Source organism: Perna viridis, chromosome 10, assembly GCF_037379345.1.
Source record: "Perna viridis isolate PV_CMFRI_1.1 ecotype Kerala chromosome 10, ASM3737934v1, whole genome shotgun sequence".
NCBI lineage: Eukaryota > Metazoa > Mollusca > Bivalvia > Mytilida > Mytilidae > Perna > Perna viridis.
In genome coordinates, this window is record NC_142454.1 from 29964723 (window position 1) to 29978996 (window position 14274).

General features: G+C 33.5%; 1 protein-coding gene across 4 annotated transcripts in view; it reads right to left on the minus strand.

The window, feature by feature from the left end:
* Positions 1-14274, minus strand: part of LOC148605310 (uncharacterized) — a 48263-nt gene that overhangs the window by 25489 nt on the left and 8500 nt on the right. The window contains exon 1 of one of the 4 annotated variants that reach the window (XM_088551182.1): positions 1447-1471. The exons of the other annotated variants lie outside the window; for them this stretch is intronic. The gene's annotated coding sequence lies outside the window, so the exon portion shown is untranslated. Of the gene's footprint in view, positions 1-1446; positions 1472-14274 lie in introns of those variants that run through there. 4 annotated transcript variants of the gene reach the window in all.

The window sequence follows — 14274 nt, forward strand, 5'->3', positions numbered from 1 at the left end:
TGAAACGTCGGAACCATGTACTCCCTTTTAAAACTATCCAATTTGACGTGGAACGCACAGGTAGTTTACACCAAAGATATCAGTGAATGCAAGTGGACTGCGGGTTCCGGTAAAATACGAACTAGCCAAGCAAATGTGTAGCAATTGTAATGACAAGAGAAGCAGCTAAAACACTTGAGAAGTGGACATCAATAAGCTAAAGAATCAAAGCAGCACGGTTCTGGAAAACACATTAAGGCTACCTTAATTCATGTATATTCTTCGACAAGTGATGGGGGTATAGAGATAAAAGACAGAATTATGAACAGCTTCAAAATGACAAATAATGCAAGCTCCGAACAGCTCTGACGTTCGAATGCTACGAGCCCTCCCATAAAATGCAAGAATCTTCAAAATGTCTGGAAAAAGTGAATGATTTTACGCGAAATTATCCGATTGTTAATCGACGTTTGATATGGAGAATGTCCGATTATTTCGAAAGGCTTGTCTGTAGCGGTTAGTAAGAGATGAAAGAAACGATTACTGTTGCGTGGAGCTTACACATCATGATTTTACCATCCTAACTAGTGACATGAATTCAAAGAATGGAACAAAACCCGATTGAGAGGAAGGAATTGTGGGTAGACATTGATTCCAGATTGAAAAAAAAACGACGATTCACCTCTTTTTTTACAAATAATAACCTAACCATAGTATAAACAATGTTCCCACATAAAAACACTTCACAACTTTTAATTTGTTCCTACATTAAACACATTCAGACTTTCAGACTCGGAATGCATCAAACGGATACAACCAACCAGATTGATCATATTGCAATCAATGGCCATACTGTACAAAAAAATCAATCAACGATGCTGTACACAGACGTTCTGGCCTGGGTTTCATAAAAACATCTCAGAATTTCCCCAGATTCCTGAGTTTTTCCTCAATTCTTAAATTTCAAGTGATTTGATGGGTCAAAACTTGAGTTGAGGAAGGATTTGAGGAAAATATCAAATTGCTATTTTCATTGAAATTTAGCACTGGATATGGCAACAACAACCTTGTTATTATCAAAGCAATGCTTGATACATACAATTGAAAAGAGACACCCAATATCCAAAAGATACGAAACATTCAATTTCAAGGTTTCAGAGCTTCAGACTGGAATTAAAGAACATGTTTTGCAAGCTGGAAATGAAACAAGGAATGAGGTGAAAAAACAGTTGGAAAGCTTAAAAAGGCTGCTATGAGACAAAATGAACTGAACTTTGGGCACGCAAAACAGGATAATATTTAGCCCTTAATACACTAGTAAGCTAAACTATTACCAAGAAAATAGACAACAGCAAGGACAACAACTCTAAAAATACATAAGTTTCTCACAGGTGTCATCCAATGTTTACGAAATTCTGAAAACAAATAAATACACAAATGTAACAAGCTCTGCTAACGAACCCTTACCTGTATTAAAAGTTATTAAACATATAATTATCCATCCACCTTAATTCTTTGTTATTGCCGTACAACATTTAACACATGTAAAAACCCGATAAAATATTGACAACATACATGCAATTTGTTAGTTCTGAGTATCGATTTGTGATTGAAATTTGACGAACATATCAACACAAATTATTTGTATTTCTGACGGATAGTTGGCCAGCGCTTATTTCGTTTAACAGGAGTTAAAATTGTGAAAATTTTACTTCTTATAAAAATGTTTCGTCAACGGATACAATAAATGAAGATAAAGACACTGCAAAGTTTTAAATAATGATCTACTTATCGCAATAACTTGTAGTGACTTTTTGACAGAAGACTCATAAAGGGATACAATATTGTGAAATTCTATTTCAAACTGAAGCGCTAAAAACTTCTACGACTTTAGTTTTCATTTGACCATATGTTTACTTCGGAAAGGGGAACTGACACAGAAAGGGGTGAGCGGCATCCTTTGAACTCTGCTATCAGCTTGTTTTTAGCTGTAGACATGCCACAAGAATTTTTGCACTGATGAAAATTGGATTTCGGTCTCGCTTAATTAACAATTTGAATAGTCAAAATGTTCCATAAAGTTTGGTTAGTCGAATATGATAACCAATAAACGTCTCAAGATTTCTGAATGGACAGCATTAACAACAGAAAAGACGAGTGATCGTTGCTCCGACTCAAAAATTGATCTTGAGATGGACGTAGTAGTTTCGTTTAAACTGGAAACTCATTAATAGTATTTTGCAATGGTTTCTCTTTGATCTCTTTGATTTGAATAATATTATTTTGCAATGATTTCTCCTTGATCAAAAGAATACTTGACACATTTACTGGTATCAAATAGGAAAATCGTTCAACATCAATGAGATATATTCGTGTCAGTCAAATTCCAATAGACGATAAATGGTGCAATATGCATGAGATTTTTTACAAATTAACATTATTTCGTTCGATGTTTTATTTTTGAAAGCAACTGTGAGAAAAGGAAATATTTATCACGTCGGATTTTGTTGTGCAAATAGTAAATTCGAAAGATCTTTTGGATACAACAAGTTCAAGAATATTATGAGAATATAATAGCATTAAAACTTATGTTTTTCAACACTGTATACTTATATTCCCCATACTCAGTTAAAATCCCGACTTAAAAACATTATACATCGTTGTTTTGCCAGAAAAGATGGTACACCTTCGTACAAATATATAGTTTTCAGGTAGAGATCCCTCATACTTTATAAAAAAATAATTCCAAATCATCTCCAAATATACAGAAGAAGATGTTTACAAAATGCCGGAATTTTTAATCGACATTATATTTGTCCAGTGTGGGGGACGCGTTTTTCAACAAACGGTTTGGATTCCAATGGAAACAAATTGTGCTCCACTACTTGTGCTGTCCTATCCCTTCACTCTAATGCGGCTGACTTTATAGCTGGTCTATTTCTAAAGAAAGAATATCGTTTAGCTAGATCTTTTAATCTCAGTCTCCGCTATATAGATGACGTATTATCTTTAAACAATCGTAATTTCGGGGATTTAAGATATTGCATCTACCCCCAAAACAATTTAAGATAGTACAGACGGTGTGAAGTTAGCCTCATGTCTTGACCTACACTTAGAAATCGAAGGGGAGGAAAACTATTCACCAAACTTTGCGACAAACGTGATGCCTTTTCATGCAGAATTCTCAATTTTCCTTTCATCTGTGGCAACATCCGTTTAGCACCTGCGTATGGAGTGTTTATATCTCAACTCATACGTTATGCCAGAGCTTGCCGAAACTACGCAGACTTTTTGTATCGCGCTATAATTCTAACAAATATGCTTCTGGAACAGGGTTATGTTGCTACAAGACTGAAGTTATCACTACAGAAGTTTTATGGTCGTCATCATGAACTCGTGGATCGTTACGGTGAATCCATCTGCGCCATGTAAACTGATCTGTTCAACGTGTTATAGTTTTCCTTTCCTCTTTCGTCTACCCCGGACTTGACTTTTTATGGCAGGTGTTTCTAGAAAAGCAGAGGACGTTTACCCTAACGGTACACCTGGTCCATACTCCAAGTTTTTAGTGAAGTCCGAGTTGCTCATTTGCTTTTGTTACTTTGTATGTATGATTTTATTTACTTTATGTTCTTTGTTGTGTATGTCTGTTTTCCATGTCTGGTCATTGTCTCTAGATTACATTCTTTTGATTACCGCTATAACCTTGGTTCCTTAATTGCTCTTTTATCAAGTTGTAAGTCAACAGTTGAATATGAAGCATCTGAAGTTTTTGTGTTGCAAAATATCTTTCTCTCAGAGGTGACGTTTGTAGTTATGAAGTCTCGCAAACCCACATTGGTCAAAATATAAGCATATAACAACATAAAGGTCCATTATCAACAGTAAAGTTCAATGTAGTTTGAATTCAAAAACCTCCGCCCCTTAAAAAAAACTCAACAATAATTTCTCCTAAGAAATCAATTCGGAATTTTAACAGGCATTAATGATAAATTTAATTAATAGTAAAGACTTCCGTACGCTTCTATGTACCTGCCCCAGAATTTGCTTCTGAAGTTTTTTTTTTTATATTTATTAGGAAATGTACAAGAAAAGTTGACATCAATGTAAATGAGTATGTTTTATATTTAAATTTCTACACACTACACATAAAGTGTAAAGAGTAATCAAGGAAAACAAGATTTAAAATGAAAACAAAAGAATGCAATCCAGGGTTAAGACTGTGCATGGAAACAGACACTCACAACGAAGAACATGAAACAACCAAAATACCACGTACAAAGAAAGAGAAGTATATGAACAACAAACCTGGAAGAATTGACCAGGAGAAGGAATACATCCTTTGCTTTTTCCAGAAACATCAACCGAGTTGCTCTTGAAAATTCCAGAGTAGACGAAAGAGGTTAAGAAATGACACGGTGAACAAATCGGCTCTCATAATACAGATGGAAGCATTCTATCGATCCACGGGTTCATGATGGAGACCATAAAACTTCTGTAGTGATGACTTAAGCCTTGTAGCAACTTAATCCTTTTCCAGATGTCTATTTGTAAAAAGTCTGCAGAGTTACGGCAAGCTCTGGCACAATTTATGAGTAGTGATATGATAACGCCATACGCAGGTACTGACGAGATGTTCCACAGATGAAAAGTCATTGTGTCTGTCAAATAGTTTGGTCAGTACTTTTCCTTACCAATCGATATATAAGTTTAGGACGCTTACCCCACCGGTGCACCTCGTCCATGCTCCCAGTTTTTAGTGGAGTCCAAGTTGCTTATTTACTTTTGTTACTTTGTATGTATGACTTTACTTACTTTATGTTCTTTGTTGTGTATGTCTGTTTTCCATGTCTGGTCTTTGTCCCTGGATAACATTTTTTGATTACCGCTATAACCGTGGTTCCCCTGATTACTCTTTAGGGTCAAGATATAGGGCTGACTTCACAGTGTCTGTAGCATCTTTTATCTAATGTTCTTTGGGTTAGATACGATGTATAATATACTCGTAACTAGGATTGTTTAACGATCAAACGTCATTTATATGTGGAAAATGCTATAGAATCGTTTTTACAAAGTATAAAAAATTTCTACCAAGTACTACGTATCTGTATCTAGGTGTACCGTCTTTTCCGGTGAAACAATGATGTACAATGTTTTGTCGGAATTTTATCTAAGTATGGGATAAATAGAAGTATAAAGGAGTTGAAATAATCAATTTTTATTGTATTCTGATAAAAATCTCAAAATGACGGTTTCCAGAAGACATTTCGAATTTTCCAGGGTCCACATTGAATCAATACCAATACCGGAGTAACAATTAACGATATCAGAATGGAGACCCTCTTTTACAGCTGTGAGTATGGAATTTTAAAAAGATTTTCTAGTACATTATGCATATCGAGCTATGAAGCTTTGTTTGTATGGATTCATGTGGTGATTTAGAATCCAGTATATCACAAAGTATAGTAAAGAGACCAAATAAGATACGGATTTATGGTTTTTCACTGTCTCTTCTTTGGAGAGCGTGGAAGCAGTATAGTATTATTACTGTATTATTTTCTACGTCTTACTCCAGTAAAATGCAATGTTGTTTTTGGGCTTAATCTGCTGGAACAACAAAATATTTGTCATGTATAGAAGATAGTGTTATCTCTACAGCGAGATCATTGAAAACAAATGTAGCAATGACACTCATTGACATATTTAAAACATTTATACGTTTCAAAATACAGCATTTCCTCAATTGACAATTCACCTCTCTAACTTTATGAAGATGAATTGCATCTGCAGATATTTCACTATGTAATAGTATTCCAACGGCGGTAAAATAATTTGAAGGATATTAAAGCAACTTGATCATGTATACACCTGTATTCAATTATCGCTATTATGTTTGTTCTGATTTATATTCCTAATTACATAAACCTGGATACAAAGTCATTTAAAAATAAAGCTCTCCCTGACCGTAGATGTGATTGTTTCAGCATCATACTAGTTGATTTCGATAAAACAAGTGCGTTTTTTATTTATTTTAGAATAGATCTCATGAAATATATAACTCAAAAGGAGTTTATGTTTTTAATGTTTTCATAAAATCTTCTGAGCAAAGGCTCAAAAGCTTTAAACATAAAAAAGATGTTTAACATTGCATTGGAAATAGTTGATGTTCAGTTTGTTAATATTTTCAAAGTTACAGGTACCTAACTGGTATTGTTTGCGAGTGTAGCCAATTGCCTACAAATATTTGAATGCAAAAACAATCTTTCCCCAACATCGTCATCGACCCACGTTGATCATGATTCAACATTTAAAGTAATCGATAACCCACACTCTACCTGCATTAATTTGAGCATGGTTTCTCTTCATGAAACTCTAATGCCAGGACCAGAAGAATTGCATGATAAAAACCAGTGCTATCACTGACCTACACACAAGTGGGTCTAACTTTATCAAATCTAGACTTTCTAAGACATATTTTTCATGTTCCTGCTCAAGAAGAAAACTTCTTTTTCGGGCAAAATGAAATAAAAATAGGAATATAATTTTTTTTCAACCTTGACATAATTTTCGGTGCGGTGTGCATTAACATTTTGCCTACAAAAATGCTAATTAGTCTCTTTTTTTCGAAAATGATTATACATGTACCTCATTTAAAACGGCTGAAGGAATTGGCATAATAAAAACAGGTTAGCTTATATCTTTAAAATTATATATTCAATAAACAAAAAGCATTGGATTTTGTATAATACTAAAACAGTTACAAGCGAACACTTTTTAATGCACAATCATGCAGTGAACTTAGATTTTCTATGATCTCCCAACATTGTGATAGCTACATGTAAGCGAATTATAACAGCTGTCTTGGTGATATCAATGAAATAGGGAAATGATGATTAACACAATCGATTACAATTGCATTGGGTGCATTCAAAAGACTTATAAGCTGGATTGTGACATTATATTATAATGCATGCATTTGCCCGATTAAACAAACAACATCCGTTGCATTATTCATTTTCTAATATACCGGGTCACTCGGTTCATAATAACTTACGGCTTTTCGGGTCGTTACATCTTGACATTCTTCAATATAACATGTTTCATTATCATAGGTAAACGAAAGTACTAGTGTAAAGGTGCAACTTTCCATTTAATTGTTTGATCTTTATTTGAATAATACACAACAAACAAATATAGATTATATATACAAAGACTATTAAGACTGTCAGGAAAAAAGTTAATTTCTACTGTCGACAGGTGTTCAATTCACCTTTGGAATACAATTCATTTTGTACAATATCTTCATTAAGAAAGGGTTTTAGACGACTTTGTAATCCTCGCTGTTACATCAAACTTTTAAGAGCATCCTTAAGCAATGATTGCTGCCCTTGGACACCTATAAAATACACAGTTAAATACATTTATTACTACTATTGTCAATACAGGTTCAGAAAGACGATTGAGATATTTTTTTACTAAGTCAAATCAGCGAAACGCAACAGTACAGGAAAAGTTACAAGAATGTCTATGCAAAAACCAGGCAGTGGGTTGCACAGGACAAGTTTTGTTTTCAGAAAATTGTCATCTATTTCATATCACAAATGCATACTTTCTCTAAGTTGAATGTTAATTTATTAACTGCGACGGTTAAAGCGAAATGAATTACATAGAAAGCATTGAAATTCACTGGAAAAAGGAAGTAACACTTTTTTATGAAAAATGTGACTGCTTTGTAAAGGTGTCCGAGCTGCTTTTAAGATATTTTTACAATTTGACATACATGTGATTTATTCATTAAGTTGAGAAAAACATTCAGTGGGATGAAATTTATCATGTGCCATCTACCTGCAATTTACATTTTACATGGGCAGCCTCTGAAAACACACTGTTTCCTTTCGGTTCGCCAATATTATGCGTATTTAAATTTATTTGTTATTTATGTATATAAGTATTTTCTACGAAGAGAATTTGATTTTATTACAAATTTAACTTCATTTCAAATAAACCGGAAATTATACTATATGCATTATATTAATATAGGACAAATTAACCACTATACATATAAATCATTTAAAATAAATGAATGATTAATTCTGCGGAACTGAGAAAAAATGACCTAGTCAAGTCTTGGTTGTTTGTTTGTTTGTTTGTTTGTTTGTTTGGGGTTTTTTTTGTTTGTTTTTTGTTGTTGTTGTTGTTTATTTAGATCTGTTTTGTATTTTTTTTTATTTATTTTAATATTAGAACGCAAAAAAGTAAATAAAATAAAGTAATATCCGCTCAGCCATTCAAAAGACACAAAACGTCATTGGTGACCAGGGTTATATTTGACAGAAGCTAGTGAAACGAAAATATTACCCGGGCGTCCAGGTTAATCATCTGTCAAAAAATCTTTCCCTCAGAAGTGATGTTTGTAGTTATGACGTCTCGCAAACCCACATTGGTCAAAATATAAGTATATAACAACATAAAGGTCCATTATCAACAGTAAAGTTCAATGTAGTTTGAGGGCAGATAGGTCCGCCCCTTATATGCAAAACTTAAAATCATATCAAGTTAAACCAATGAAAAAAAAATTAGGAAGATGTAAAACCTGACCAAGTTCCGGTAATACATAGAATACGTATTGTTCGTACCTATAGAGATGTATTGAAGTTACAACGAAGAAAATGTTACCACATTACATGCTTAGTTAGCAAAAAGTGTACTTAATAGACAAAACAACCATTTACATTGAACTGTGTGATAAAAAAGGAACTCAACATATGGATACAACCAAAATAATATGCCAAACTATAAAGTGTGTTGATATCCATATTTTCCTTTGGACAAAGCAAAACATGAAGCTTTGCTTATTTTAAGGAGAGGAAAATGGAGATTCTTTAATTTGACTGTTTTGAAAAGAAAAAAAATGAAAGGAAACGCCTAACCAAAAAGACATAGCGGATAAGAAAAAAATATGAAAAAAAAAAAACACATTTTGAGCGATCGAACGTCATTTCAAACGACGAAGAGACAGACTTTGTTAAAATTGATTAGAAAACGGGCGTACAAAATGAGCCTATTCCACAACTAATATAGGCTGAAACAAAGACATTCCTTATTTCTTGTGTGGATAAAGGGCAGAATTGAAAGCGAAGTATTTAAGTAAATAGCATGATGAATTAATAAAAGCATGCAAGTCGCAAACTTCGGACGTCTTACATGTAAATCCTTTAAATTAAGACGAAACTATCAAAGATTTTCAATGGTATTTATCTGATCCTAGTTTAATGTGTGTGTTTTGGGAAATATATGTTAACGATAATGATATCGGAGACAAATGTCACTGAATGCCATTGACTTTTGTAAAAGTTCTAAAAGATTTCTATTATTTCAATTGGTCTGGGTAATGAATATTTTAAGGTAATATTTAGTGAAACACAAGTGTCTGCACTTATGTGGACGCATGTAAAAACACTAAATGTATAAAGCCATTTTTGCAAACACTTGATTTTAAACCGCATTCGATTTTTCATTACTATAAAAGAACAAACTTTATTTTTAGGTGTGTTTAATTGTGTTATATTTTTTCAATAGTGGCCAGATTTTAATGGGGTTTGTGATCACGCCTAAGTACTTAAAATCCCATAGCATTTTTAGCGCCCGTCCAAAGTCGGACGTTATTCCTACGTTACATGAGTAAAGGGGCAACTCTTTCGCTGTACATTTGTACAATGATGTTTTCGGGCCAGCTGCAGCCTGCCCTGCATGTCGTGTGTCGTCGTTCATTGAAGACAAATGGTGGCCATGAGCTGATATTTGCAACCCGATAAAGTTGATGTCTGTTCGACATATTCCCCGTTCCTATTCTCGTTATTTAAAAAATTCTATGGAAAAGTTGATATACTACATTAAGTCTTTAGCAAAAATGCAAATTACCATGTTTAGAAATTCAGACTTGAAGATGGCCAAAAACACTTAGTGTACCTTGTCGTCTCGTGTTCGAACAAAGATATATTAACGATTTATGTCGAAGAACATTTGGTAACAGTAGTTATACTTAAAAATTTATGATACATGCTGTATGTATCATATGATATAAAGTACATGTACATGCTCAATTTGACGATTGACACAGCTAGGCCATTAAATAGCCAGGTGCTTTTAATAGCTTCTGAAATATAAATAAAAATATTTTTCCCCATATCAAATCCCCAGGAATAAAATGGTCGAATAAAAATTCCTGTGTGACGCAATATGTTCAATCTCCCAATTCTATTATCTGTAAAGCTTCAATTCTTTTATGGCGGTAACCTTTGTTATCTCTTTCATACACAAAATAAACAATACACTATAGGGCAAAATTCTCCCTTTGGTCCCCATTCAAAATCCATACACTATTCCAATTCCCCATATACCACAGAGCTTCGTAATATTTATAGGTAAACTACCAGCTTTGTACTTTCGTTTAAAGATTACTTTAAAATCAGTCAATAGAAAGTTCAAAGACGGTTATTCATTTGGAAAAATTCCAGTTTTTTTTATTGAATGCAAGGTTGTGGAACTAGAAACAACTTCTTTGAAATTGGCGTAGATGTAAAATTTAAATTATCAATGCAATTTGTGGAAACACATTTTGTATATTAATTTCATTGCATAATGATTTTCTTTATTTTTTTTAAAGAAAACATATAAAATCTGATAATAATCATTAGTTTAATGCAGCCTAAGGTATGATCATAATGATCATGTTTTGGTTATTCACGATAACCAAATGGATAAAACAATAGATTTTCTTCATGATTTTTCGCTATTGTAAATGCATTGTAAATTCTGTGATTGGCGGATGGGCATTCGTATTTTGACGTTTTGGCGGGAAAAGTCCGAGAGCGAAATTACATGTACCGAATTTATTTCACACTGACTTAACAAAATTTATTACACAGGGAACATTGGACAAAACACTGCTATCTATATAATAAAAAAGACAATTTAAAACAGGTGTAAAGTGTAAAAAGGACGAGGTTAAAGATATTGATATTTTGCTTATCATGCCTTGTGTAGTAATACATCGATCATAGGATCTATTTTCTTGATAATTTAACAATTTCGAATATGTGTGTTTAAAACAGATAAACGTTTTGTTTTTTTGTAAAATACAAAAATACTAAAGATTTTACTCGATTTTCCAGGTTAACTTCATGTCCACCTACAATTAGGCTATCACGACTTCGAAGGTCAGAGGTAAATTTATATTGATTACCATTATGACCGTTATAGCAGGCGCAATAGTTGTGCGAATGTGCGCTACATCAATGTCTATTAGGGAAAATTGGACAACGGACATACATAAACATAACGTTACATTACTAGACATTACCATAGTTTTCTTGTGTCGAAAAATTAAAAAAAAACATTTTTCATAAATGATTTTTAAACGTTTTCATACCCTTTAAAAAAAATTAATGAAAATGAAAGTATAGGCTATGATATTTAATTGTCAAAATAACTTATTAAAGAAAAATTCAGAGTAGCTTTGTACTTTAATGCAGCTGACTAGTTCCCAACCTCTAGGTCATCAAGTATCCAAACACTAATTGGAGCAGGATGCTCTGAATACGTCACAATTTTCGAATGTATATTATTGTTTATGATTGTCGAGATTTCTCATGGTGACATATGTTCACAGCGTCACCATTAAAACAAAATAAATAAAAAAGAGTAATCAAGGGAACCAATGTTATAACGGTAAACAAAAGAATGCAACCCAGGAACAAAGACCAGACATGGAAAACAGACATAAACAACAAAGAACATAAAGTAACCGAAATCATACATACAAAGTAACAAAAGCAAATGAGCAGCTCGGACTCCACTAAAAATTGAGAGCATGGACCAGGTGCACCGGCAGGGTAAGCGTCCTTTGCTTTAAATTTCTAGAAACACCCGCCGAGTTTCCCATAAAGAGTCAAGTCCGGAGTAGACAAACAATGAAAGGAAAACCATGACCCGTTGAATAAATCAGTTTTCATGGTGCAGATGGATACACCATAACTCATCTTTACAACCACTGTCAAGTCCTGTTAAATATAGTGTTGGTACTTTTGATTTGAAACTGCAAATTTAGTAATAATCAGAAATACCAACTTCTACCTGAGATTTTTATAGTAGACTACAGTCAAACCTCGGTAGCTCGAACTCCATGGGACCATTGAAAAGTGTTCGAGTTATCAGGAGTTCGAGAAATTGAAGTTCGTATATTTCCGGATTTCATTCGTCGCCGGTCAGAGTTCGACTTTATCGTTAGAAATTGCTTACTTCCTCCGAAGTTGTGTTAGATCGTTGATCTTTTTCATTCGCTGTCGGAAGATTATGTTGATTTGTGGACATTAAAAATGTTGTGTTTTCTTTTAAAAACGTCCAGAGTGTGGGTTCATTGGTCAATAATTTGTTTTCATCCGACTTTCTGTCATGGTTTCATCATACCGACTTCGGAACGTTCTCGAACTTCAATCAGTTTTATGTTATGATCAAAACTACCTAATTAGTGATGACTTAAATATTACCTGTTATTAACTAAAATGACACAGATTAATGATAGGGTTTCAGTTTTTCACAGCTTTTATTACCCAAGCTGACAAAATGGCTGACGAGTTCGAGTTAGTGAGGGTTATTCTCTAAGATTTATTAATGAAAGGACCAACTAGTCAGTTCGAGTTTTCGAGTAATCGAAGTTCGAGAAATCCAAGGTTATTTATATTGATTATATAGGAGAAAATTTTGGTACTTTGAATTGTGTTCAAGAAATCCCGGGTGTTCGAGCCATCCGAGTTCGGGCGAGTGAAGTTCGACTGTATATATATTCACCATATACATTACCCTTTTATGTTCGTTTTGTAGCTTAAGGAGGTAAACCTAGGGTAAGGGACAAAAATCATTGGAACGTTTGTATTCAGCATTTTACATCAATCTTATGTAAACATCTAATTAACTAGGATTCATTTTATTCTGCTTCAAACAAAAGCTTGAGAGGCTTTGGTGAAATTGAATATGATACAAACATATCACTGACTTCAAGAGTTATGTCCCTAACCCAAGGTCTACCTCCTTAAACCCCCTTTCATTAATTCTAGAGTTTAAACATAATCTTTCTGATATTCTATTTAAACATCCGATGTGAGCAAATACATTTCTTGTATTATAGAAAAAAAAATAGTCAAGTTATGAGAATAAAATAAGTGAATAAACCCGAAATTCTTCCAACTGCAATGTTTCTGGCAGAGTAAGGCATTCAGTTTCTTTGTATTTTTACCGATAATATCGGGCTTTCTTTACATGATTAATTTTCTTTTAATTATTACTTTTATAAATTGTTTACCTACTGAACTAAATCTTTTCAATTCCTTTTTTCTTATCATAATTCCAGAGTACTTTCCCCGAGAATTTTGGATCCAAGTGAAATCTGCCGATAGGTGCAAACTGACTAGCGAGGTGGTGGTGTCTGAAGCTTTACTGAAAATCTTGAAAAGGATATAATACCACAAAGAATAACAATACATTCTAGTAGCAACGAGTGACACACCAATTATGATTTGACTGCAAAACAGATATGTTAAAAGACGAAAGGGTCATAGTTTTCCTTTCCTCTTTCGCCTATCCTGGGGTTGACATTCTATGAGCAACTCGGTTGGCGTTTCTAAAAAAACAGAGGACGCTTTACATTCCGGTGCACTAGGTCCATGCTCCTAGTTTTTAGTTCAGTCCGAGTTGCTCATTTACTATTGTAACTTTGTATGTATTATTTTGGTTACTTTATATTTTTGGTTGTGTTTGTCTGTTTTCCATGTCTGGTCTTGTCCCTGGATGACATTCATTTGATTTCCACTAGAATCTTGGTCCCCTTGATGACTCATTCTAATCCGCAACCTTTCTAAAATTGCTGAATTTAATTCAATATTTTTTTATTATTATTAAAAACTTGATGCCATTGTTCATCTTTCGTTTTGCTTTTTTTTTTTTTTCAACATGACTTTTATGGTTCCCTTGTGTTTTCTAGAGAGGGAACGACAATATTATTTCCATATTATCAAGATTCCAGAAGGGATACATGTATTAACAAGTGACCTTTGCTTAAAAGTATTTCTAGTTGATCAACAGACGATTCATCTTTCTTTTTTTGAAGACTCACCAAAATGCCAATTGAATGAATATGTATACGAATGTAATCTTTTGAAGTTTTATTTGGACCGCCCGGTTAACTATACTTATAAACCGTGTGTATGCAGAACTGATACAGATTATCCGCACATAATT